Raw genomic sequence first — 24,649 nt, 5'->3', positions numbered from 1 at the left:
CATTCTCACCAAAATTCAACTTTTGTTTGGTGGTGTGAGGTGATATCTCACTTCAGTTTGATTTGTATTTCCTTGGTTGTCAGTGATGCTGAGCATCTATTCAGATAACTGCTGACCTTTTATTTGTATGCCTCTATCAGAAAAAGTATCTATTCAGGTTTTTGACCATATTTTAATTAAGTCATACTTTTTTGCTATTGAGTTATAGTAGTTCCTTGTATATTTTATATACTAACCCCTTATACATGGCTTGCAAATATTTTCTCTCATTCTGTAGGTCACCTCTTTACTCTGTTGATTGTTTCCTTTCTTGTGCAGACAACCTTTTGTTTCATATAGTCTCACTTGTCTATTTTTGCTTTTATTTCTTGTGCTTTTGGTGTCATAGCCAGGAATCATTGTCAGGACCAATGTCATGGAGATTTCTCCCTGTGTTTTCTTTCAGGAGTTACACAGTTTCAGATCTTACATTTAAGTCTTTACTCCATTTTTAGTTTATTTCTGTGTACAGTGTAAGATAGAAAGCCTATTTCATTATTTTGCTTGTTGACACCCAGTTTTCCCAACACAATTTGTTAAAAAGACTATTTTTTCTCCATTGTGTATTATTGGTACTCTTTCAAATATCTGTTAACCACATACGTGTCGGTTTAATTCTTGGCTCTATATTCTGTTCATTTGGTCTTATATAACTGTCTGTATGTCAGTACCATAGAGTTTTAATTACTGTAGTTGTGTAATATATTTTGAAATCAGGAAGTATGATAACTCTAGCTTTATTCTTTCTACTCCAGGGTGCTTTGGCTATTCTGGGTCTTTTGTGGTTCCATATGAATTTTAAAATTGTTTTTTCTATTTCTCTAACAAATGCCATTGGTATTTTGATGGCAATAGCATGAAATCTACAGATTGCTTTGGGTAGAATGGGCATTTTAACAATATTAAGTCTTCCAATCCATAAACATGGGATATGTTCCCATTTGTTTGTGCCTTTAATCTCTTTCATTAATACTTTGTTGTTTTCTGTGTGTAAGTCTTTCACTTCCTTGGTTAAGTTTATTCCTAATTGTTTTAGTCTTTTTGATGAGATATCTCATAAATGAGATAGTTTTCCTAATTTTCTTTGTGGATAGTTCATTGTTACTGCCTAAAAATGTTACTGAGTTTTTTATCTCATAAATGAGTTTTTTATCTCATATCTCATAAATGAGATATCTCATAAATGAGATAGTTTTCCTATCTCATAAATAGTTTTTTATCTCATAAATGAGTTTTTTATCTCATATCTCATAAATGAGATATCTCATAAATGAGATAGTTTTCCTAATTTTCTTTGTGGATAGTTCATTGTTACTGCCTAAAAATGTTACTGAGTTTTTTAGGTTAATTCTGTATTCTGCAACTTTACTGAATTCATTTATCGGCTTTAACAGTTTTTTGGTGGTCTTTATGATTTTCTACATATAAGATAGTATGATATTCATATTATCTCCATTATTAGTTCATTAGCTATAACTTTAAGTTTCTTAGCAGCTGTTCTGAAGATTATAATAAACATTTATAACAGTACCACAAAGTATTAGAGAAACTATATGAAAATATTCTGCTGTAAATTTCTTTCATTATATATGAAGTACAAAAACATCATTTAAAGATTAATCATGATAAAGATACATACTATAAACCTTATTGCTACTGTGAAGCAATAGCAACACAGGTACTGTTTAGTCCTACGAATGTTATCTAGTTTCCTCTATGCACACAAAGAAGTCATGAGGGCACACAGCCAGATGGTCATCACCTACAAGCCAAAAGAAGAGGCCACAGAATGAAACCTACCTTGCCAGCACCTTAATCTTGGACTTCCCACCCTACAGAACTGTAAGAAATAAATTTTTGTTGTTTAAACCACCCATCTATGATATTTTGTTATGGGAGACTAATACAGGTATTAACAGAAATCTTCTTAAACAGATGGAATTACAATTTACAGAAAATCTCTCCATGTTACATAAGGCTAAATATAGATGAATGTAAGAACCTTCCTTATGTCATTTGCCAATAACTACAGAGAATAATGTTAAGGAAGAAAATACTAGTAAATGTAAAATTAGCAAAAGATTTTTAAACATTAAAATAATAAAGAAAGCTATTTAACAGAAGCATAAACCAGTGGGCTTCAAGTTTAGGAGCATGTAAATAAAATTGGCTACAGGCATTACATGTATAATGTTGCTCTAACATTCTGTATGGTAGTATAGAGACAGAAAGTCCATTATTAGAATTTAATGTTGTTGATGATTTAGAAGGATAAGAATTTATATTGTATTTATGTTTCCTACAATACTTAGCATAGCATTCTGCATATTTTAACTGCTCGTTAATATGTTAATTCTATTTAATTTTATTCCTTTCGATTACACAATTATGCATTGCTTTCACCTTGTAATCTTTTTTAAAAGGCAAAACACTGTATTACAATATGAGAATATGGAACAATAAAATGAGAACACACTTAAGATAACAGAACTTGGATGGATTCCATTGTGGAGAATGTAAGCAGGTCATTTCACCGCTTTAGAGTTCTGTTTCATCTTCAGGAAAACAACAGGGTTGGCAGGGTGATCCTATAATCTCATGCATTTATTCATTAAATGACACTGTTTTTTGAGTACCCATTTGATTACAAACATTAAATTAGGCTCATATAATAAATCTCTGGCTTCATGAAACTTTATGAAACTAGCTTTATTTAGATTTTTTTCCTTTTTTTTTTTTTTTTTTTTGAGAAAGGGTCTTGCTCTGTCACCCAGGCTGGACAGGCTACATACAATGCAGTGGTGTGATCACAGCTCACTTCAGTCTCAATCTCCCAGGATCAGGCCATCCTATCGCCTCAGCCCTCCAGTAGCTGGGACTACAGATGCATGCTACTACACTCAGCTATTTTTTTCTGTATTTTTTTAGATGGGGTTTCACCTTTTGCTCAGGCTGGTCTTGAACTCCTCAGCTCAAGTGATCCATCTGCCTTGGCCTCTCAAAGTGCTGGGATTACAGGCGTGAGCCACCATTCCTGGCCAGAATTTTTAGAATTTTTTTTCATCCCATTGCATCATCAGAAACCTTAGCATCTTGCAATACAGTATATGTTGGGACAAAACGATTATGGTGTATAGGATACTGTGAAGCAGAGGCTGGAAAGCTGAAAATCACATTATCCAGATTCCCTTGAAGCTGAGATTCTGGATATGTTTATGTTTCACCAATCAGATGCACAAGAGTGAAATCTGAATTTAAATTGTTTTAAGTACAGAGAAAGGCCAGGTGTGAGACCTCTATTTTGCTGGTGTGGGTCACAACAAAACAGAGAGGGTATGGAACTTTCTGTAGCAGCAGCTTCTCAATTCAACAGTCAGATTCCTGATTATGATGGAAAGAGAAAAACCCTTAGAGACACAGTTCTGTTATGTGGTTTTCCAAGTGATTTTTGGAAGTTCTGCGTAAAAGTCTGTTATTTCATTTATTCCCCAAATTCTGTTAGCCATTTAGCACACATTTATAATTTATTTCTCCTAGAATTATCTACAGTAGAGTCAGTACTCTGCAACCAAACACTGACTGACAGAATCAACTAATACAAGAGAACATATACTTGGGAATAACTGTATCATAGTCCAAGTCAAAAGTTTCCTGACTGATCTGAAATTATTAGTGAACTGAGAGATGTTTGCATAAGTGTTTAAGAATAATGGATTTCTTTTCAGTAGGACTTCTGAACATTTTTAAATGGTTAATTTATCTTTTAAATCACACTATACTGCATTTCCTCCGATGTATTTGACCAGGAAATTAACTGTTCATTTCAGGGGAAATCTATTAACAGCTGGAGAAACACAGAGTTTGTGAAACATTGGTCTCATGTATTGCCCAGCAATCTGAGCCAACAACCTTTGCTTTTGTTCCAAGTCTATTTGTTCCAAGCAATTTATTTAGACCTTTATTTTCCATACATCTTATTGTCATGCTATAGTAAGTATTTTTCTAAATAGGAATATCAATCTCCAGCCAGTTGAAAACAGTATACATTCTTTCATTATAAGTTGATGACATTATTTGCTCGAACAAATAAATTCCTTTTCAGCCTGCATAAAATAAAAAAAATTAGATGTAAAGGCAAAACCAGTTTATTTCAAGAGCTGACAGAAATAAAAGGGAAAATAATGAGAAGATAAACAGATTTTGTCTTTATTTTCCAGTTTTTTTGTAGATTTAAATGAGTTTAATGGGGGTAAGACTTGTAAAAGTCAGAAGGAACTCTGAATGTGTTTGAGATGAGAAAATATTTAACTACTAGAAAATCTTGGGCACTGAGATCATCCTTAGCTATACAAAATTAATGACATCATTGTGTAATGTGCTAAGTACTATCATTTTCTAGAGTAAAGAGAGGAGTAATTTTAGCCTACAATGGTAAGGAAAGCAATCGCAGAAGATGCGATGTTAAAGTTCCAGTAGGCTTATTACAGCTAGAGTTGACTAGGGTAGAATAGAATGTAAACAAGATGATTGAGGGTGGGTCAGTGTGATTGCAGACCTGGATGTAATTTCTACAGATCTAATGAATTCTGAAAAGCATAATCAAGTCTCACTACTTGACTATGTATCATAATGTAAATCAAATGCTTAGAAAAGTGAAATAAAATCTGTGTCAGTATTATGATTTATTATCATGAATAAACTTAGATGATATTGTTACAATTACAAAATTATAAAATGTTAGAATTAAAAAGAATTTTTGAAACTATGTTATTCAAATCCTATACCCATCTTTCCACCTAAAATTTAATTCAGTTCAAAAGAAGAGGGGAAAAAATGGTAGCTATATTAGACTAAGTTGGCCACAATAAAAAAGTTAAAAAAAAGATACGCTAAAAAATACTCAAAGAAATAATGGCTAAAAATGTCCCAAATGTGGCAAAAGACACAAACCTACATATTTAAAAAGCTGAACAAACCCCAAAGATGAACATTGTATAATAGAGGCTGTTGATGTCCTGCCAATATTCTCTTTGCTACCCACTGCCCTGACCCCTCCAGTTGCTGGAAGTAGCAGTGTTGTCTACCACCCACAGTTTCTCCCTTCTGTAAAGAACTGTCCTTGGTCAATGGCAGCCTCATTGCTCAGGAGGTCAGCTAACCTCACTGTCCATCCCTTGGACCTTGGCAAAAAAAAAAAAAAAAAAAAAAACAATGACTGATGGAGGAGTACCAAAGGCCACTGCCTTACTCCAAAGGGATATTTACACTGTAGCAGACTTTTCTCCAGAGATTCTGTGAAATTAGAATGAAGCTAGTCTCAATCTGAGACAATATTTTGTTAGCTTTTTTCCCATGCCCATCTTGCTGTCTCTACTCACCTCCTCATAAGAATATGGAGAATAGCTAGAACTGTATTAATGAAGCAGTAGGATGCTAACTACAATAGTCAGGGAAGCCCTCCTGGGGATAAAATGCTTAGGCTTCCATATGAATGAAAAGGAACTAGCAGGAGCAAGTTCTCTTTCTGTTCAAGAAAAAAACACAGTGTTGTTGAAAAACAGTGAGTAAGAGGAAAAGTGAAAGAAGTTATGATCAGAGAGGTGGTCAGAAACCATAGAGACCACAGTAGGAAATATATATATATATGTATGTATGTATGTAAAATATATGTATGTGTATATACATATGTGTATGTGTATTATATGTGTATATATATATACATACACACACACATATATAATACATACATACCTATACACACACATATCTATAACACACACACACATATATATATATTTAAAAGTACATTGGCTGCTCTGTGAGGATGGAGTTTAGAAAAGTAGGAGTTGAAGCACAAAGACCAGTTAGGATGCCAATATGATAATCCAAATGGCTTGGATGCACATAGACATGCTGCAAAAGGAAAGATTCAGAATATACTTGAGAGGTACAAATGATGTCACTTGCTGCTGCATTGGGCATGGGGAGTGAGCAGAAGAAAGCAATCAAAAACAACTCCTAAGTTTTTGGCTTGAGCAACTGAGCAGATAATGGTATCTTTTACTGAGATGAGGGAGTTTATGGGAGAAATAGATTTGCTGAAGGTGGATGAGAGTTAACAGTTCTTTTTTGGAAATGATAAATTTGAAATGCCTATTGATATTCAAAGTGAAAATGTCATGAATTTAGTTGTGTATGCAAGGATGGAGCTCACAAAAGATGTCCAGATGGAAATTTGGAAGACATCAGCATACAAGTAGTACTTAAAACCCTATTACTGGAGGATCTTTTCTATAGGAAAAAATGTAAGAAGGCAACAGAAAGAATCTGAGACTCAACCCTAAAGTACATCAACAGTTAGAGGTTGAATAGGATAATTTAAGCCAGAAAAGGAGACAGAATGAGGTCTCAGTGAGGCAGAAAAAGAAATGTGTGGTGTTAAGGAAGGCAGAATAAATAAATGTTTCAAGAAAGCAGGAGTGACTGCTGGTCAAGAGTTCTTAATAGGCTAAGTCAATGGCAGAGAAGTAACCACTATACTTGTTCTCTTGACTAGAGCTGATTGAGGGTAGTAATGGGAACAAAGACCAGGGTAGGTGTATGTTGAGGAGGGAGTGAGGTGGGTGGCAGGTGGCGGAGAGACAGGGAGTCAAAGAGGTTTATTTGTGCTTCTTTTTATGCAACTACTAGAGAGTCTAAATGATAAAGCAAATAATTTAATAAAGAGTAAAATAGCTGATGAGAGAGACAGAAACACACGAAGATTAGAGGATTCGTGAAAATATAAAAGAGTGGAATCAAGAGCTAAAGAAGAGAAGGGGCCTTCAAAGAAATAGCATCTTATCTCCCATAACAAAAGGAAAATAATAATAATTTCTAAATTATCCTTGCTAGTATGTAAAATTAGCATGCATTTTTGTATACTGGCCTTATCAATCTTTTTTATTTTTATGTTTCAGTTTGGATAATTTCTATGGACATCTTCCAGTTTACTTTTTTTCTCAGCTGCATGCAGTCTGATTATAAATATTCAATATTATTTCCCTTATCTTTTTTTAATTTCTAGCAATTCCACTTGATTATATTTATTGTTTCTATCTCTATGCTGAAATTCATCTCTTTGTGCATGTCATTCTCCTTTTTCTTTAGGTCCTTTATTAGATTAATCATGGTTATTTAAATGTTCCAGTCGGAGAGTTTCAACTATAGTTTCAGCTATCAGACTCAACTCTGAATCTGATTTTTCTTGCTTCTTTTTTTTGTTTTGTTTGTTTGTTTGTTTGTTTTTTGAGATGGAGTCTCACTCTGTCACCCAGGCTGGAGTACAGTGGTGCGATATTGGCTCACTGCAAGCTCCGCCTCCCAGGTTCACACCATTCTCCTGCCTCAGCCTCCCGAGTAGCTGGGACTACAGGCACCTGCCACCACGCCTGGCTAATTTTTTGTATTTTTTAGTAGAGACGGGGTTTCACCATGTTAGCCAAGATGGTCTTGATCTCCGGACCTCATGATCTGCCTGCCTTGGCCTCCCAGAGTGCTGGGATTCTTGCTTCTTATTCTTGACAATGGGGTCATTCTTTCTTGTTTTTGTGGGTACAGAACATAATTGTTACTAAATATTGGTAATTGTATGTGGAAAAACAGCAGATACAAAAGTAAATAGTATTTACGCTTGGAAATGTGTGTACCTCTACTTCTGAGTTGAGTCAATCTAGTTAGTAGTTAGACTAGATTTGGTAACTGTTTTTGCTATTGTTACCTGAAGTGTACCACACACTTCCAATTCCTCCAGTGATAGAATATGTACATTGTGCTTAGAGTGGTTCCTTGGGTACCAGAACGTTTTTTTCAGTATTGCTGATCCATCCCCTGCTTTCAGCCATTCTCTACCACAGAGAGAATCTCTTACCACCCTTTGTCCTGGTCCCAGTTGGTAGACTATTATTGCTGGTTACTCAGTTTGAAGCTCTTGGAGAGAAGATGAGATTCTTGGCTCTAATGACCCAGTCTCAGTCTTAGGCAGATCCTATACACCCGGGCCTTGAAGCTTTGGCTTTTCAGCATTCCTGCTCCCCTTTTCCCCCTGGATCCTGCCCATACTCCAGTTGTAGCAGACCTCTGCTTTGTATCAGTCCAGGAACCTGGGCCCAAAAGTTTTCTTTCAAATTTCCAAGAGGTAGAGATATTTTAATTCTACCCTTCTCCCAGAAGGAATGGGTCTTTTTCTGGGTCCTGGAGAAAGAAGGTTTTCCTACATTTTATGTAATCACTTTCATATAAGCAGAGGACATTTTTCTGGCCCTTAATGTTGGAGGGGTTGTTGTCTCTTTCTCAGTGGCTTAGTAATTTGTTTTATTTGAGACATGAATCCAGAGAAGTGAGTGGTAATTTCCAACTTACCCCAGTGGCAATCAGTCACTATCTGCTCATCTGCACACTGGTGCCACCAAGGGTCCTGCATCCAGTCTTCTGCATGAACACCTCTGGAAGCCTGTGGAAAAGAACATGTGAGTTAGGGCCAACTCCTTTTGTGTTTAGGTTCTCATGGTCATGAATAAGCTATCCCACACATTGCTTTAAAGAATTTGGTAACATTGTAACTGATTTTTAACATTGTACCTGCTTTTAGGACAGCAATATTTTTTCCTCTTATGTTCTGTCAGAAATGAAATAGTTCTTTTGTCCCATCCCTTTTCAGAGTAGTATGCCATTCATTGGAATTCAGTTGGTTTGCCTTGCAATGTCAGCTCTCTTATGATTTCAAAAAATTTTTTATGATTTTGTAGATTGTCTAACTTTTTCTCATTGTTAAGAAGGGAAAGACATTCTCTTGTCACATTCTACATCTTAAGCAGAAATGGACATCCTCATCTACCAATTTTAGCATCAGTTGGTAATTCTTGCCTGAAAATCATTGTGATTAAGGTCACACATTTTTCTAATTTCATTATCATTTCCACATTTATTAACTGACATTCAAAAGCTTGCGCTTTGAAAAAACACAGGTGAAAAAGGACTGTGGGAGTATCCACGAGTAATAAGGGTACCCCACACTACATTTCCTGAATTGTATGAACTATGAAATATTTTCCAGAAAATTCTAGTAAGTTTTCTTAATTCTGCCTCTTCATCAACATATAGTTAAAATCCGCAATCATTATTTCAGGCTTTACTAACTGCCTAACATCGAATTATGGACCATGCTAAGTTCTATTGACACAAAAGAAAATGATCTATTATCTGTTCTCAAAAATAGTTAACCTTTACTCAACACTTACCATGTCTCAGGAACCCTTCTAAATGATTAATAAGTATTGCTTTACTTAATCCTCACAACAATCCTATGTGTTGTGTACTTATTACTTTTTTCATTTATAGTACATTTAACCACAGTAGAGATTCATAAAAATTAGGTAGTCTGTGAGAGACAAAGTTGAGATACAAACCCAGGCAAACTGATTCTAGAACCAATGCTACTATGGTCCTCTGCCTTTAAGTGTGGTGGAGTTAAATGGGCTTGAGATCTCTTCTCAGTCAGATCTGGGTTCTAATCTTGGGAATAGCGCTTACTATACGTGTGGCATATGGTCAGTTTCTGTTCATCTCTCTTTAGTTTGTTTTTTTTAACCTGAAAAATGGGGAAAATAATACCAATGTCCTCAAGCTAGTCTAACAATAAAGAAGAGTACAGAATGCTAAAGAAAATCCAGTACTGTGTCTGACATAGTAACTCAATCCTTAGTTTTTGTTTATTTCCTTTTTCATGAAGGCTGTCAATCTGGTGCAAATAAAATATGTTTCAGTGTGGCAGTGCTATGCCAAGAGATGTACAAAGTACTCTCCTAATGCAGAATAATTAGTTATTCTCAACTGGAGGGGAGGTTAGAGAGAGGTTCACAGGGCAAATGAGCCTGCGGTGTCATAAAATGCATGGCATAACCTGTGTACTTGAAAAGGAATGATAGTAATCACAATTTAATGCCAACTTCCTTTTAATCTTCTGAAAATACTCAACTCACATTAGCAGATGTAGCTACTACACGAGTCTTCAAGATAATTTTTAAAAGCACTAGACCTTTGGAGGAGAAATATTTTTTTCCACAAACTTGTGGGTTCTGACTCTGGACTTTGCTCTCTGCTGTCTATAGTAACACTGAGAAGTCTTTTTTTCACGTCCAATTGTGTAGTCTTAAGAAACTAATGGATGACATTCATGTCCCCTTGAGGTCTTTTTTTTTTTTTTTTTAATCTTGCAAAACTTCTCCAGGTTTCTAAACTAATCTTCCTATTCTGCAAAGTTTTTTTTTTTTATTCCAGAGACATTCACTGTCATTCTAGACTATAAGAGAGGTGTTGGAGATGTAGTAGTGAGAGTTACTAAATTCCCTGCTCTGAAGGCACGTGTAGCTAGAGAGAAGACAGACAAGAGAAGAGATGTTTTCTCAGGGTGCTATGGATTACAGACTCTTCTTCCTCCAAGCCTCCATCTCTAGAAAAACACCAGTAAAATATAAGCAACCCTCACATTTCAGTCACATTTGACAATGTGCATAAAATTCTTGGAAAATAAAAAAGAACAGAGCGACATTACACTGAAATTATATCTCCTTTATCTGGCACTGAGATTATTCTTGCCTCTGGTTTAGAAAAAGCTGCAGAATCAGAAAAGCAAATGTGCCTAACCCTGCAAAGAAAAAGAACCTGGAGGCAGGAGAGAGCAAAGCTAGCTGGTTCAGAGTCAGTTTCGATGAGAATATAAACCATTTGGTGCAATCTGAACCTGAGACTAACATATTTCCTGTTCTCATGATCAAGTGAAGTTTCCTCTGTTGAGAAAATTTCTTTTTTATGTACTCCTATGATTCAGCTGACTGAATCCTTAAGGAATCAATATTAATCAATTGGGTTCTTTAACCAGTAGCTGTCAGTGTAATTTGAAGAGTTCAATAGAATTACTTCAATCATTTTTGCTCCATCCACATTATGTTCGTTCATTCTCTTTCTCTCTCTCTCTCTCTTTCTTTCTTTCTTTCTTTTTTTTTTTTTTTTTTTTTTACAGAGTCTTGCTCTGTTACCCAGGCTGGAGGTCAGTGGCACAATCTTGGCTCACTGCAACCTCTGCCTCCCAGGTTCAAGCAATTCTCCTGCCTCAGCCTCCCGAGTAGCTGGGATGACAGGTTTGTGCCACCACATGTGGCTAATTTTTCGTATTTTTAGTAGAGATGGGTTTTCACCATGTTGACCAGGCGGGTCTTGAACTCCTGACCTCAAGTGATCTATCAGCCTCAGCCTTTCCAAGTCCTGAGATTACAGGCATGAGCCACCATGCCTGGCCCATTCGCATTATTTTCATTTTAAATTTTTTTATTTTACTGTACTTAAAGAGAGATGAAAACACCTTGGCATAGAATTTCCTACGACAGGGTGTGGTGGAGTCGGGGGAGAAATTCTTCCCCATTTTAAAAATTCTACACACTCTACATCCTTTCCAGGTAAAAAAGGGGCCACTGATACAAGATCAATAGTTTTCCTGTTTTGCACACTTATGACCAAAGGCCCACATTTATAAGATGCCCAGCCAAGGTTAGCAGTTCATTCTGTGACCATAGATTAGGGTTTTTTCTCAATGTACAGCAAAGGAACCTCTGCAGACACTAAATTTTGAAAACACTAAGTCCTAACTCTCCAAGATCATTATTAACCAACCCAGAGCCCTGGACAACATAGCTATCTTATCCCAAAGGTTTGAAATTAAGAGAGATGTGAGTCCCTCAATTTGCCCAAAGAAAAATAAAGTTTCATGTCAGAAGGAAGATGTACTGATGCTTCAAGGGGAAGATAATGATAGAGTGAGATCTTTCAATATTTCTTTTTAAGTAGACTCAGGAGAAAGAGGTTGGTCCCATAACCCAGAGACATACATGCCTCTCTCAGCCTCAGAGCTAAAGGAGGAGACTGTACTTGTCCTTCTGAATTATGCTAACCTTGCACAAGAAAATAGTGTCATGGCTTCCACAAACCATAGATTTCTGAAGGTACTCAGAGGGAGAGAGCTAGGTTAATTTTAGAATTTTTATTTAAAAACTAATAGAAGTAAATGTCTTTGTCATAATATGTGTGTGGAGGAAGGGATAGTAGTAGGGAAACACTGAAGTACTAGGCTACACGTCTGTGCTCTTGATTTCCAACTGTGGTTGCAAGAATTGTGTCGATTTTCTCATGCTTCCTTGTTTGCAAAGTTTGCAACCTTACATGCTACACATGGTATTAGCACCACACTCTAACCAACTGAGCTAACTGGCCTCCAACAATACATGTGATAAATGCACATTCAACTTCTAACTAAACAAATGTTTGACTGAATAGTTTCGCTTTTTAAACTCTGTAGACATTTGATGCCCCCTCTTAGTTACTTCATCAGTGTCACACATGACTCATTAAAAGCCATTTTTATTCAATAAAAATATATTAAATATGTACTTGGTACAGGGATTCTGCCAGACCTCTTTTCGAGAAGGGGGTATAGAGACAAATCAAATATGAATTGCATATATAGATATAGATAGTGAGATAGATGGAAATAAAGTGACATGGAAATGATGGAGAGGAAAGTGTCATTGTTGCCAGGTGAGCTGGATAAGATAGAACCTCAGGATTAGAATTGGCTCTGGAAGGATGGGTAAAATTTGAAAGTGAGAGATGGAACATTGCAACCAGACAGAAGAGTCTGAGTAGGAACATGGTCCATGGGGATCAGGCATAGGTTTGAAGGGAAATATTGAAAATAGGTTTCAGGTCCGGGAACACTGAGCAAAAGGCCAGGATTTACGTACCACTGAGAATTACAGTTATACTCATTATTGAACAACTTGGCTCTATAAAACATGCTGACTACTTTTCTGGGTTTAGTTCTCTTTGTCTGAAATTCTTTCCCATCTTCCCACCTCCATCACCATCCCTGGTCACTTTTTTCTACTTAATTTTTGCCCATTATTTGGATATCAGCCTAAATATTACTTCCTCAAGGAGATTTCTTTAACCCATCTGATGAAGTCAGAGCTTTTTAAAATAATTATTCACAATGCCCTATGATTTTCCTGCAGAGCAGATATGAAATTTTAATTACATAGTCTTGTGTTTAATTATTATTTTCCCTGCTAGATGATAAGCTTCAGGAAGGCAGAAATAATTATCATCTTATTTAATTCTATATCCTCAGTGTCTAGCAAACTATCTGGTTTATAATGGGTGTTCAAATAAGTATTTCTGGAACAAATGACACACTAAATGAAGATATAAAGATAATTAGCAGCATGATATGCTAAAAGTAGGGAAGATAAAGACTTTAGGGTTCCCAAAAGCATAGGGGTGAGCAACGTCACAGTACTGTTTTCAACCAGGGTTTAGCTGATAGAGAAGTCTTTAAAGTATGTGCTATGCCAAGTCTTGTAATATACATTTGAGGTGGCACCACTAATATAAACAACAAAATAATAGCTCCATATATCAAGGGCTTATTGGACGCCAGGTTGCCAGGTTATACATGCATTACTTCATGCAGAGATGAATAAGACATGATACCAGCAATTCATCATTAATTGGGAAAAATGATAATGAGTGATGCAAATAATTAACTTTAATTTGATTAACTTTAATTTGATGTGTAAACATTGTTTCTAAGATAGAAGTAATTACTGAGACTTTCAGAAAACAGAGGGCATGGGAGAAATTAATTTTGCCTATGGGAATCAAGGAGGGATTCAAAGAGGTGACATTAAGCTAGGCCTTGAGTACAGCAGGTAGATAAGGACAGAGGGGTGTAATTAAAGGCATTAGTGAGAAAACTGTGTGAAAAAAGACATGAAAGTTTAAAAGTGCTTGTCAAAGTTCAGGAAAAAATGAGTAATGTGTTGTGAGAGGAAAGTGAATGGGAAGTAGTGCAAAATAAAGGTGGAAAAATTAAACTGGGGACAGATTGTGAAGGTCTTGGCACAAGAAGCTAAGGAGTTTGGACTTGACAGTATTCTGAAAACAGTGTGGAGACTTCTAAAGCTTTTTTTTTTTTTTTTAAGTAAGAGAAAGACAAAGTGAGATCAAATTTATAGTTTAGAAAGATTGCTTCCTTTGATCCAAGACCTGAGAAAAGCTTAAAGGAGATCCCTATCAGCAAAAGGCCGCACTTGGTTAGCAACTCCTGTGGGTCTCCGTACAGAATGAATACCACGTGATCTTGGCATTGAAAGGCAGCTGATTCTGCACCTATCATTCACCCACACTTCCGCACAAACATTGCAACTACCCTTAGCAACACCATTCCAAACTGAGATTAAATGTAGAGTCATGTATCCTCTCCCTTTCTTATGTTGGTGTAGTCAACATTCTAATGTTCACAATTGTTTATGAAATATTTTGTCTATTTTTCTATAAAATTGTAAAATCTTAAAAGATAGAATACAAGTTTTGCATAATTTGAATCCTGGCTAAGGTCTAGTGAGTGTAAAATAAGAAATTAACATATTTATATAGATTTTTTAATTTCAAGAAGAAAATATGCTTTCAGAATATACAAGCAACACTTCAGTATATAAACCCACCCTTTGGTGGGTTTGTCTTTATGAATAGACAAATACACATGCACAAACTTTTTATTTTTCCCTTTGGAAAATTGATTTACCATACTATGTATACTTTGACTATATAATTATTTTTTCACTTAGACTGTCATGGATAGCTTTTCAAGTCAGTATTGGAAGATCTAACATATACTTTTAAAAATATCTGTACAAAATGGCATAGTATGAAGATATGACAATTTATTTAACTTCTTTTTTATTAATGATTATTTAAGGTATTTAATTGGTTTCGAATTATTAATTCTCACAAATTATGCTGACATTATTATTTGAGTTCTTGAATACTTTCAAGTATTATTGTACTACAGGTTGCCAATGTCAGTACTGCTAAGTCAAAATACGCACGCTTTTTCAATACATTTTTTCAAATTATTTTCTAAAAGGGGTATATAAGTTTATACCACTATAAAAGGTTTATTGAACTGCCTATTTTCTCAAACCAGTGCTGTTCAACACAGAAGCCACTAGCCATATGTAGCTATTTAAATTTAAATTTTAAAAAATTAAAAATTCAATTTTTAGTAACATTGGCAATATTTATTTATTTATTTCCATATAGGATCTCGCCCTGTCACCCAGACTCTGTAGTGATGTGGCGTGATCATGGCTCACTGCAGCCTCAAACTCCTAGGCTCAAGAGATCCTCCCACCTCAGCTTTCAGAGTAGCTGGAGCTACGGGTGCCTGCTGCCACACCTAGCTAATTTTTTTTCTTTTTCTTTTTTTTAGAGATAAGGTCACTGTGTTGCCCAGGTTGGTCTCACACTCCTGACCTTAAGCAGTCCTCCCACCTGGGCCTCCCAAAATGCTAGGATTACAGTTGTGAGCCACCACACTTAGCTGGCAATATTTTAACTGACCAATAGCTAGCTACATGTAGTTTTTGGTCACCATAATTAACACCACAGATACAGAAAGTTCCATCATCACAGAAAGTTCTATTGAACAGTGCTACCTCAACTTATGGTTAACATTGGGTGTCATGAATCTTTATGAATCTTTTACATTTTGGGCAATATAATTTTTTTCTTTTTTTTCTTTTTTTTTTTTTTTTTTTAGAGACAGAGTCTTGCTGTGTTGCTTAGGCTGGCTTCAAACTCCTGAGCTCAAGTGATCCTCCCACCTCAGCCTCTCAAATAATGGGGACTACAGGATCCAACACTGCAGCAGCAATATGATACATTTATCAAGGCCTCATTTTAATTTTGCTTCTTATTCAAACTGTAAGCATTCTTAAAGTGTTTATTGATTATTTCTATTACTTCTCATGTTAAGTGGCTGTTCATATTCTTTCTTCATGTTTCATAGGATTCCTTGACATTTATTATTAATATGCAAGACAAATATTTATCAACTGACTCAATGTATCTATGAGGTAGCAGAGCAAAACACGATTTAAATAACATTACTGTGACATTATTTGACCCATAAAAAGGGTTTGAACATATAATAAGCAATTGCTTGCAAAGAAATGCCTCATAATAAATTATAAATTATGTATCTTTTTATCAAAACAATTTTCCAAATATTGTAGATTGTCAACACTTGATTAATAAATTTGAGATTATTAATTGAAACCAATAAAACTGCTTTTCTTGATAAAGAATTAAATACATCTAATTCATCTTAAATAAGCCCAACTTTATTCCTGGTTTTCCTTATGTAGGAAGGCTTTACTGAATTGAGAGACAGACTGCATTAGGTCCTACCATGTTTGAAAAAGTGCTTTACAATAAAGATGAGATTGTAAAGCCCTCTCCCCCAAAACATAAAAAAGGGTACCTCTGTATGCTGTAGATGTAAAAATGTAGAAGAAATCAAAATGTAAATGAGGTTTTTCATGCTTTTAGTTTTAATGATTATAATTTAATGCTAAGAATTTACTAGCAGCTGGCTGGAAGACAGAAACAATAGCAATTTCAATGTTTCTATAGCACGTTATAATTCCCCCAAAATTTTCACACAAATCACTCTTTGCGCAAAAATAAATGAATGACAATGAAGTTGGGAGAAAGCTTGAAAACGCAGAGTTGGAAGGTTAAAGGTTTAGGTTACAGGAGTCAGAAAAGCTTTTTTTGGAATCTTAGAAGCTTTCTTGGTACTGGCCAAAGCTTTTCTTGGTACTGGCCAAAGTCAATGTACCACGAAAGGGAGGTTTGCTCAGATTGGCCCTGATGGTGCACAACAGAAGCATTGTCACCCAGGATGTCACTTGGCAGCTTGGAAAGTAATGGGGTCTGAAGGCTAGAAATAGACCCTGAGAACTGGGGCACACCCCAAGGAAATCAGGGGAAATGAGAAATGAGTTAATGTCTGAGAGTAATTCCAAATATGGGGATTAGAAAGAATGGACCACATAACCCAAGATGGAAGATATAAAGTTTTTTTGACTTGTAAAATAATGATGATGATGATGATGATGAATGATGATGATAGCCACCTATGCTAAATAACTGTATTCAATCTTCACAATGATTTTTTTTTTGGAAAAACCTAATGTTCGCTTTGACGAAACTGGCTCAGAGCTGTAATAAGTTGCCAAAGCCTAATCACAAGAAGATCCATGATTCTAACTCAAATCTTTTAACTTAAAATTTTATGCCCACAACCTCTCCTATCTCTGGGGAAGTGAAATAGCCTGAGGATCTGTCTCTGTCTTTAGGCACAACTGAAATGAGTGACAAGACTGTTCTTTAATAAATGAATGTGTATAGGTTGAACGCCAAGATTCCAGACATTGCAGGGAAGCAGTTTTGAACTCTCTTTGGTGGATTGTGTTTGTGTAAGGAACAGAAGCTTCTCTTTAGGGGTGATCTTATCACTACACAATGTCAAAGATAAATGTATTTTCAGCCTCTGCATTAAACTCACCTTGCCACCTCTTTGTCTTTGCGCTCCTCACATCAAGTGCCTCAGCAGCCTGTGATTCTGTGTTTTTATAATCTCTCTGGTTTCAACCAAAATGGAAAAAGTAGTCTTAGGTATATATGAAGGAAGAAGAACAGCATGATCTCACCTAAGAAGGACTGAGGCTATCCAGTAACGAAAATCAAGAAAAACCTGCAACAGAGGCCTCAACCCTGTATTGCGGGTGGGGTGGGAGTCTCACAGTGAGATGGCATCACCATTTCATGTTGCCCAATACCCTTGCTAAGAGTGTCTCATAGGAAGAGTTTCTGATATGAACCTAATATTTTATTTTCTTTGAATTCCCTCAGATATAAATTTGAGATAAGGATATGTATCTGACTGGAGTTGTAGGAAGATTAAATGTGATGATTATGTAAGCATTAATCAAGTTCCTGAGTTGAAGGAGGCACTAGTAAGAGGAGACTTTTTGAAGTGATGGTGAGTCATTTCCTCCTTACAAAATCTTTCTGAATTCTCTTTTCTCACTGGTAAAATAAGGATACTAGTACTGTACTGTTACTGTGACAATTAAAAGAGATGCAAATGCAAAGTGTTTGGCTTATAGGAGGTACACAAGAAGCAGAAGGTATTAACATAGCTGTTTCTTCACTAGGGTCTGTCTGTGCAGTAAGAGGATTTGTAGGAAAAATCTCTGGGATCCCATCCCTAATTTTCTTCTTAGCATCCTCAACGATTTATGTGTAGACACTAACAACTCACTAGATTACAGATCCATTAAAGGCGAAAGGTGTACATATCCCAAATGCCCAACTATAGGGGAATAATTATATATATTTTGAGGCTTCTCTTTGATGGCATATTCAGTGTAATTATTACTAAATTCAGATAATAAAATACTATGTTACACAAAATAATAGTAGGCATAAGTTCTATGTAACAGCAATGTAAACAAATATATGTACACAGATAAAGTCTGTTAACTCTGTAAGAGCAGAGGCATTAGTGTGGGAGTATGGCTGGGGTTGGGGAGGGTGTTTGCTCTGTGAGACCAGGGACGTGTGTGTGTATAAGAGTGTGCTTGCCTATGCATTGCAGCATTGCAGTTGTCCAGTAGGATGCATGGCACAGATGTATTAGTCAAATAATATATGAAGTGGGGGAAAAGGAACATAGAAAAACAAAACAGTTCTCTTAAATAGAGTTTAAATTTTGCTTTAAATTTTTCTGTGCTGAATTTACAATATGAAAAGCAGGCAATAAAAATCGTAGCCTCCTAGAATATCAGAGAAAGTTACATTTGGAACACAGAGTTACAAACATGGTACCTTCCCTCCTACCCCACCTCAAAGCAACCATTGTTAAGAGTTTTCTGGTTATCTAAGACTTTTTAAAAATACATATACAAACATAAAATTACACATATTCTCTTACCAGGTAACTTTTGTTGCACATCATGTATTTTGGCCATCCTTCTATGTTTGTATTTAAAGCTCTTATTCTTTTCTTGACAACTCCATAAATATTCCATAGTATGTGTTTTTGTTTTTGTTTTTGCTTTTGTTTTTGTTTTTTTGAGATGGAGTCTTGCTCTGTTGCCCAGGCTGTAGTGCAATGGCGCGATCTTGGCTCACTGCAACCTCTGCCTCCTGGGTTCAAGCGATTCTCCTGCCTCAGCTTCCCAAGTAGCTGGGATTACAGGTGTGCACCACCACGCCTGGCTAATTTTTGTATTCTTAGTAGAGATGGGTTTTTGCCATGCTGGCCAGACTGGTCTTGAACTCCCAACCTCAGGCGATCCACCTGCCTCAGCCTCCCAAAGTGCTGGGATTACAGGCGTGAGCCACCATGTCTGGCCAATATTATGTGTTTTCCTTAATTTTCTTAACCACTTGCATATTACTCACTATTTATGATTATAAGAATGCTATAATTACTTTCCTTTTTTTTTTTTAATAGAGTTCCGCTCTTGTGGCCCAGACTGGAGTATAATGGCAGGATCTCGGCTCACTGCAACCTCCGCCTCCTGGGTTCAAGCTATTCTCCTGCCTCAGCCTCCTGAGTAGCTGGGATTACAGGTGTGCGCCACCACACCTGGCTAATTTTTGTATTCTTAGTAGAGATGGGTTTTTGCCATGCTGGCCAGACTGGTCTTGAACTCCCAACCTCAGGTGATCCACCCGCCTCAGTCTCCCAAAGTGCTGGGATTACAGGCGTGAGCCACCGTGTCTGGCCAATAGTATGTGTTTTCCTTAATTTTCTTAACCACTTGCATATTACTCACTATTTATGTTTATAAGAATGCTATAATTACTTTACTATTTTTTTTTAATAGAGTTCCGCTCTTGTGGTCCAGGCTGCAGTATAATGGCAGGATCTCGGCTCACTGCAACCTCCGCCTCCTAGGTTCAAGCTATTCTCCTGCCTCAGCCTCCCGAGTAGCTGGGATTACAGTCATGCGTCACCATGCCTGACTAATTTTTGTATTTTTAGTAGAGACGGGGTTTCACCATGTTGGCCAGGCTGGTCTTGAACTCCTGATCTCAGGTGATACACCCGCCTCGGCCTCCCAAAGTGCTGGGATTACAGGCGTGAGCCACTGTGCCCGAACTGTAATTAACCTTTTATCCATGGAATTGTAGAGTCAAAGCACCACATGAACTTAAAATTTTGATCAACATTGACAAATTGCTCTTCAGGAAATGCCATTTCTATTATTGTACCCATCAATAGTACAGCAAAGTGCCTGTTTTCACATGTCTTCATCCAAACTGGATATGATTAATCTATTACATTTTTATCAATCTTATAGGTAAAATTAATATATATTTTAATATGCATCTTGAAGTATTGATCAGAATTATTTTATTTCATTTAAACGACTAATATGTATCTCTGGTTCATGTTTCTATTGGGTTTTTTTCTTTTCTTTTTTTTTCGAGAGGGAGTCTCCCTCTGTCCCCCAGGCTGGAGTGCAGTGCTGCGATCTCGGCTCACTGCAAGCTCCGCCTCCCGGGTTCACACCGTTCTCCTGCCTCAGCCTCCCGAGTGGCTGGGACTACAGGCGCCCGCCACCACGCCTGGCTAATTTTTTGTATTTTTAGTAGAGACGGGGTTTCACCGTGTTAGCCAGGATGGTCTCGATCTCCTGACCTCGTGATCCGTCCGCCTCCGCCTCCCAAAGTGCTAGGATTACAGGCGTGAGCCACCGCGCCCGGCCGGGTTTCTTCTTTATTAGTAAAGAATACGTACTTGTTCAAAAGGAAGTCTGAAATGCAATCACTAAAGACTCACGTTAAATTTATTTTTTTTTTCCCTGGGAGAAGCAAATCATTTACCGCTAGGGAGAGTAGAAAAACCCTGACTAAGGAGCAGAAAGAGTGAGAATTCAAAGTTGACAATTATTGCTCGAGCTGGCTTTGCCCTTCTTCCTTGCTCAAATGCAGAGAAGGCCTTCTGTTCATGAAAACAGCTATCTTAGCCAAAAACCAGAGTTGAACATTAGGGCTCTCAGTTTTCCACTGGGGAGGGCGGGTTCTGCCTGTGCTTGAGACACTTCACCTTAAAAAACAAAATTAGTTCATCCACTCAACAGGTAATTGCTAGTTAATGAGGTTACAGCAGGATAAAACAGATGTGCTCAGTACCGCTTAATGGTGAGGAGAAAAACAATTCTCCTCCTGGTCTTCAGTGGAGGTTGAAGGATAGGGGCAGGTGGATGAATAGGGGTGAAGGTAAATAGGGATGAATATACAGACTGATGCATTTTGCGAAACTTGTCAGAATGGGGTGAGAAAGAAGATACAGGACTGGCGAACATGCTTTTGGGTTATTGTTTAACAAACATAATGGTAAAACATTAAATTATTCTTTTACTGGGTAATTTTTTGTTACTAATTATTTAGCAAAGTTAATAACTGAAAACCATTCCTACATTGTTTTTTTCTTATTTGGTTAAGTTTTTTTTCAGTAAAACCTCCTTTGATCTCCTCACCCCATTCGAGAGATACTGAATTTACATTCAATGAGTATATACTTCTGATAGCAGTATTACTCTATTTAGCTATATTCACTTGCTAGAAAAAAAAAAAAGCAATAGATGCTTTGTGCTTTCCATGTTTGAATAAGCCCATTTCTGTCTATTTCTAAAAATGTCAAATGTTTTTAAATGTTTTATCGCTACCCATTTAAAATACATTTTTAAATGTAAAACTGTGATATCAGGATATCAAAACTAAAAGAATAAACATAGTCAAATTCTCTACTTTTAGGAAAAAGAAAGCATGACTCAAAAGTTTTAAAATACTTCCCCCTGTGAAAACATTCTGTTCCTCCCTTTCACACCCTTCATTTGTACAAGAAAAAATGAAGCAAAGGAGAAAAAGAAATGGAAATTAACATTGAGTTTAGGTGGCATATGTATTCCAACAGGGCATATGAGGGTTTTATCAGCAGCTACAGAAACCACTTCCTCTTTTCAGTGTTAGTTTACTAATCCCTTGAAGCTTGCGTGCACCTTCCACTCCTCACCTTCTGTAGCCACTCACCTCCTCTCACATCCCACATTACACTTCTATGTGCTATGGGATCCATCTAGGCAGTAGTTACTCTTATTTCAAAACAAGGGTGTTAAAAATTACTCTACTCATCAACAAGTGAAAGATCATGCCTTGCAGCTTTGTGAGCTGTGCAAGGTGGCTTAGCTTCTTGACTCCGAAGCTTTCCTAAAGTAACAGATATTTGCTTACTATAAATGCTTCTTGAGTTGCTACAGGGGTAATTTGCAAAGAGAAAGCAGAGGCTCAGGATAATGCTAGATTTTTCATGTCTGAGTGGATAAGAATCTTTCCTTTTATGTTTATAAAATTAAAAATTGGGTGCATTCGGTATATGGCATACTGACAGAGCATGGGAACTGGACACTGACCAAGGTTTGAATGGTGACACTGCTATTTACAAGCTGTGGACTCTCTACAAGATAAGTAACTTGCAGATTATTATACTATCTCAGGGTTTATGGGAAATATATATATATATTTGTATTTTTATATATATTTGTATATTATATATATATTTGTATATTTATATATATTTGTATATTATATATATATTTGTATATTATATATATATATATCTGTATTTTTAGTACAGATGGGGTTTCACCGTGTTAGCCAGGATGGTCTCCATCTCCTGACCTCAGGTGATCCACCCACCTCAGCCTCCCAAAGTGCTGGGATTACAGGCATGACCCGCTGCGCCCGGCCTATGGGGATTATATTTTTAAGGTAATTCAAAATATCTGAAATAGCAGGTGTTTGATAAAAGCAGTTTTCTCTCCTTTCTTCTGAAATTCAAATAACCAAATTTCACATCACTGGAATTTTGGTAAATCTTTATACAGGGGAATTATCATGCCTGAATCTCATTCAAATACTTTTCACAATTATAAAATATTCTTTCTTGATTATTCTAATCCACATTTTACTAGCACAGAAAAATTAAGTCAAAGACTCGGTGAGAAAAAGTGGTTTTCCCCAAATGACCAGCTAGTTAATGGTAGAGTGTGGCCTGACATCAGTTTTCACGACTCAGAGGTAGGAAATGCCAAAAGCAGTCTTTCAAAGCTGGTGTGCAGTAGTCCTTCCCACATTTTCATTTTAAATTATTCAAACAAAAATTGTTTGTCAATGACAACTTCCATTTTCCCCAACTTGGTAGTACTACCTTTATAGTTAGTTGCTAAATAACATATATTTTGATTAAATAGCTCTGAATTATCTTATATAACTTGTATTTTATTAATCGCAACAGGGTCTATTAATATGCACATATGAGAAAGTCATGCATGAATAGAAGACATACTACTGATTAATATGTGTCTTTGATGCATTTTGCTTCCTCCACTCCATAAATCAACTTCACATGGTCTGAATTTGGAAAACCCGGATATAAAGTTCTTCCTTGTTTATTGTTTTCTGCTTGCTACTCTTTTCTTCTCAAAAGAACTATGAATTTCTTGAAGGTTGGGAGAGCAGATTCTTAGAAAAAATATGAAGAGGACGAAGGTTTTTTATTTTTCTATGTTTCTCCTTTCCTTTTTTCTTAATCTCTGGAAACCTCCCACACTTCAGGGCCCAGGGCCCTCCTGCTGTGATGTTCTCTTTGGGCTTTGTATAAATTCAAATCTTTTACCACTTTTTCTAGTATCCCTAAGGGATTTTTGTGGGAAAAATAATCTTAGCTAACTTTGATGTTAGAAGTGATTTTTTAAATTGTATTAGTGGAGAGGCCATAATGTACGCGTATTTTGTTACAGTTCTCAGAAGTGTTTGTATTTTAACCACAGGCAATTACATTCAATAAATATTTATTGGAGCCTATTCTAAACCTGAATAGTGTCAATTACAGGACCTTCCTGCCATGCCCACCACCTATAAAGATGCTAAGGAAGGCAGACAAATAAATAGATTAAATGAAGCATGCAGTCAACATGGTGATGAAAGCAGGTACGCTGTGTAGCTGTTGTACAGAAGAAGGAATGACTAAGCATTCTTGGTATAACAGGGAGGGCTTTCTCAATGACCCAAAGGAATTCATCATAAAAGTGAAATTTCAGACATCAGTGATAAACTAGTAGAAAAATTGCTACCCCTAAGCTAAATTTCACTGTTTTGTCACATTGAAACTTTATGCAAACAAAATAGAAACTTTCATGTCTCTTTGCCAAATTTTTCCCTCTGCTAAGTCACCCTACCTAAGTCAGTTTTTCTTTTTCTGTCTCTCTGTCTCTCTTTCATCTTCTCCTTCTCTCTCTTGCTCACTAGCTCTAGTTCTCACTCTCGCTCTTACTCTAAAAGCAAAACATCTGCACCATCACAGACTAGCTATAACCTCTCCTCCTCAGATTCAAATCTCTTCCTTGCCTTTAGAAGAATTAATGGTTCCCTTCTTCATGCTCTCCTCACACTGTATTTAAAACTCACAGCCTTTATCATATTCTGCGTATTAAAGTCACTACCACTCAGTTTAGTAGTAATAAACTTTTACATTTCTATTATAAATCTTACAGTTTACAAAATAGTTTCACATATATCATCACATGTGATCCTG

General features: G+C 36.4%; 1 long non-coding RNA gene across 2 annotated transcripts in view; it reads right to left on the bottom strand.

Moving 5' to 3' along the window:
• The window catches only part of LOC117974993 (uncharacterized), a 93,013-nt gene that overhangs the window by 48,827 nt on the left and 19,537 nt on the right, over positions 1-24,649 (bottom strand). For both annotated transcript variants that reach the window (XR_008620235.2, XR_008620236.2), the window contains exon 2: positions 8,440-8,530. This is a non-coding gene — a long non-coding RNA (uncharacterized LOC117974993). The remainder of the gene's footprint in view (positions 1-8,439; positions 8,531-24,649) is intronic.

This window comes from Pan paniscus, chromosome 9 (assembly GCF_029289425.2).
Source record: "Pan paniscus chromosome 9, NHGRI_mPanPan1-v2.0_pri, whole genome shotgun sequence".
Lineage (NCBI taxonomy): Eukaryota > Metazoa > Chordata > Mammalia > Primates > Hominidae > Pan > Pan paniscus.
The sequence above is the reverse complement of the archived record's forward strand: the minus strand, read 5'-3'. Positions and strand labels throughout refer to the sequence as shown.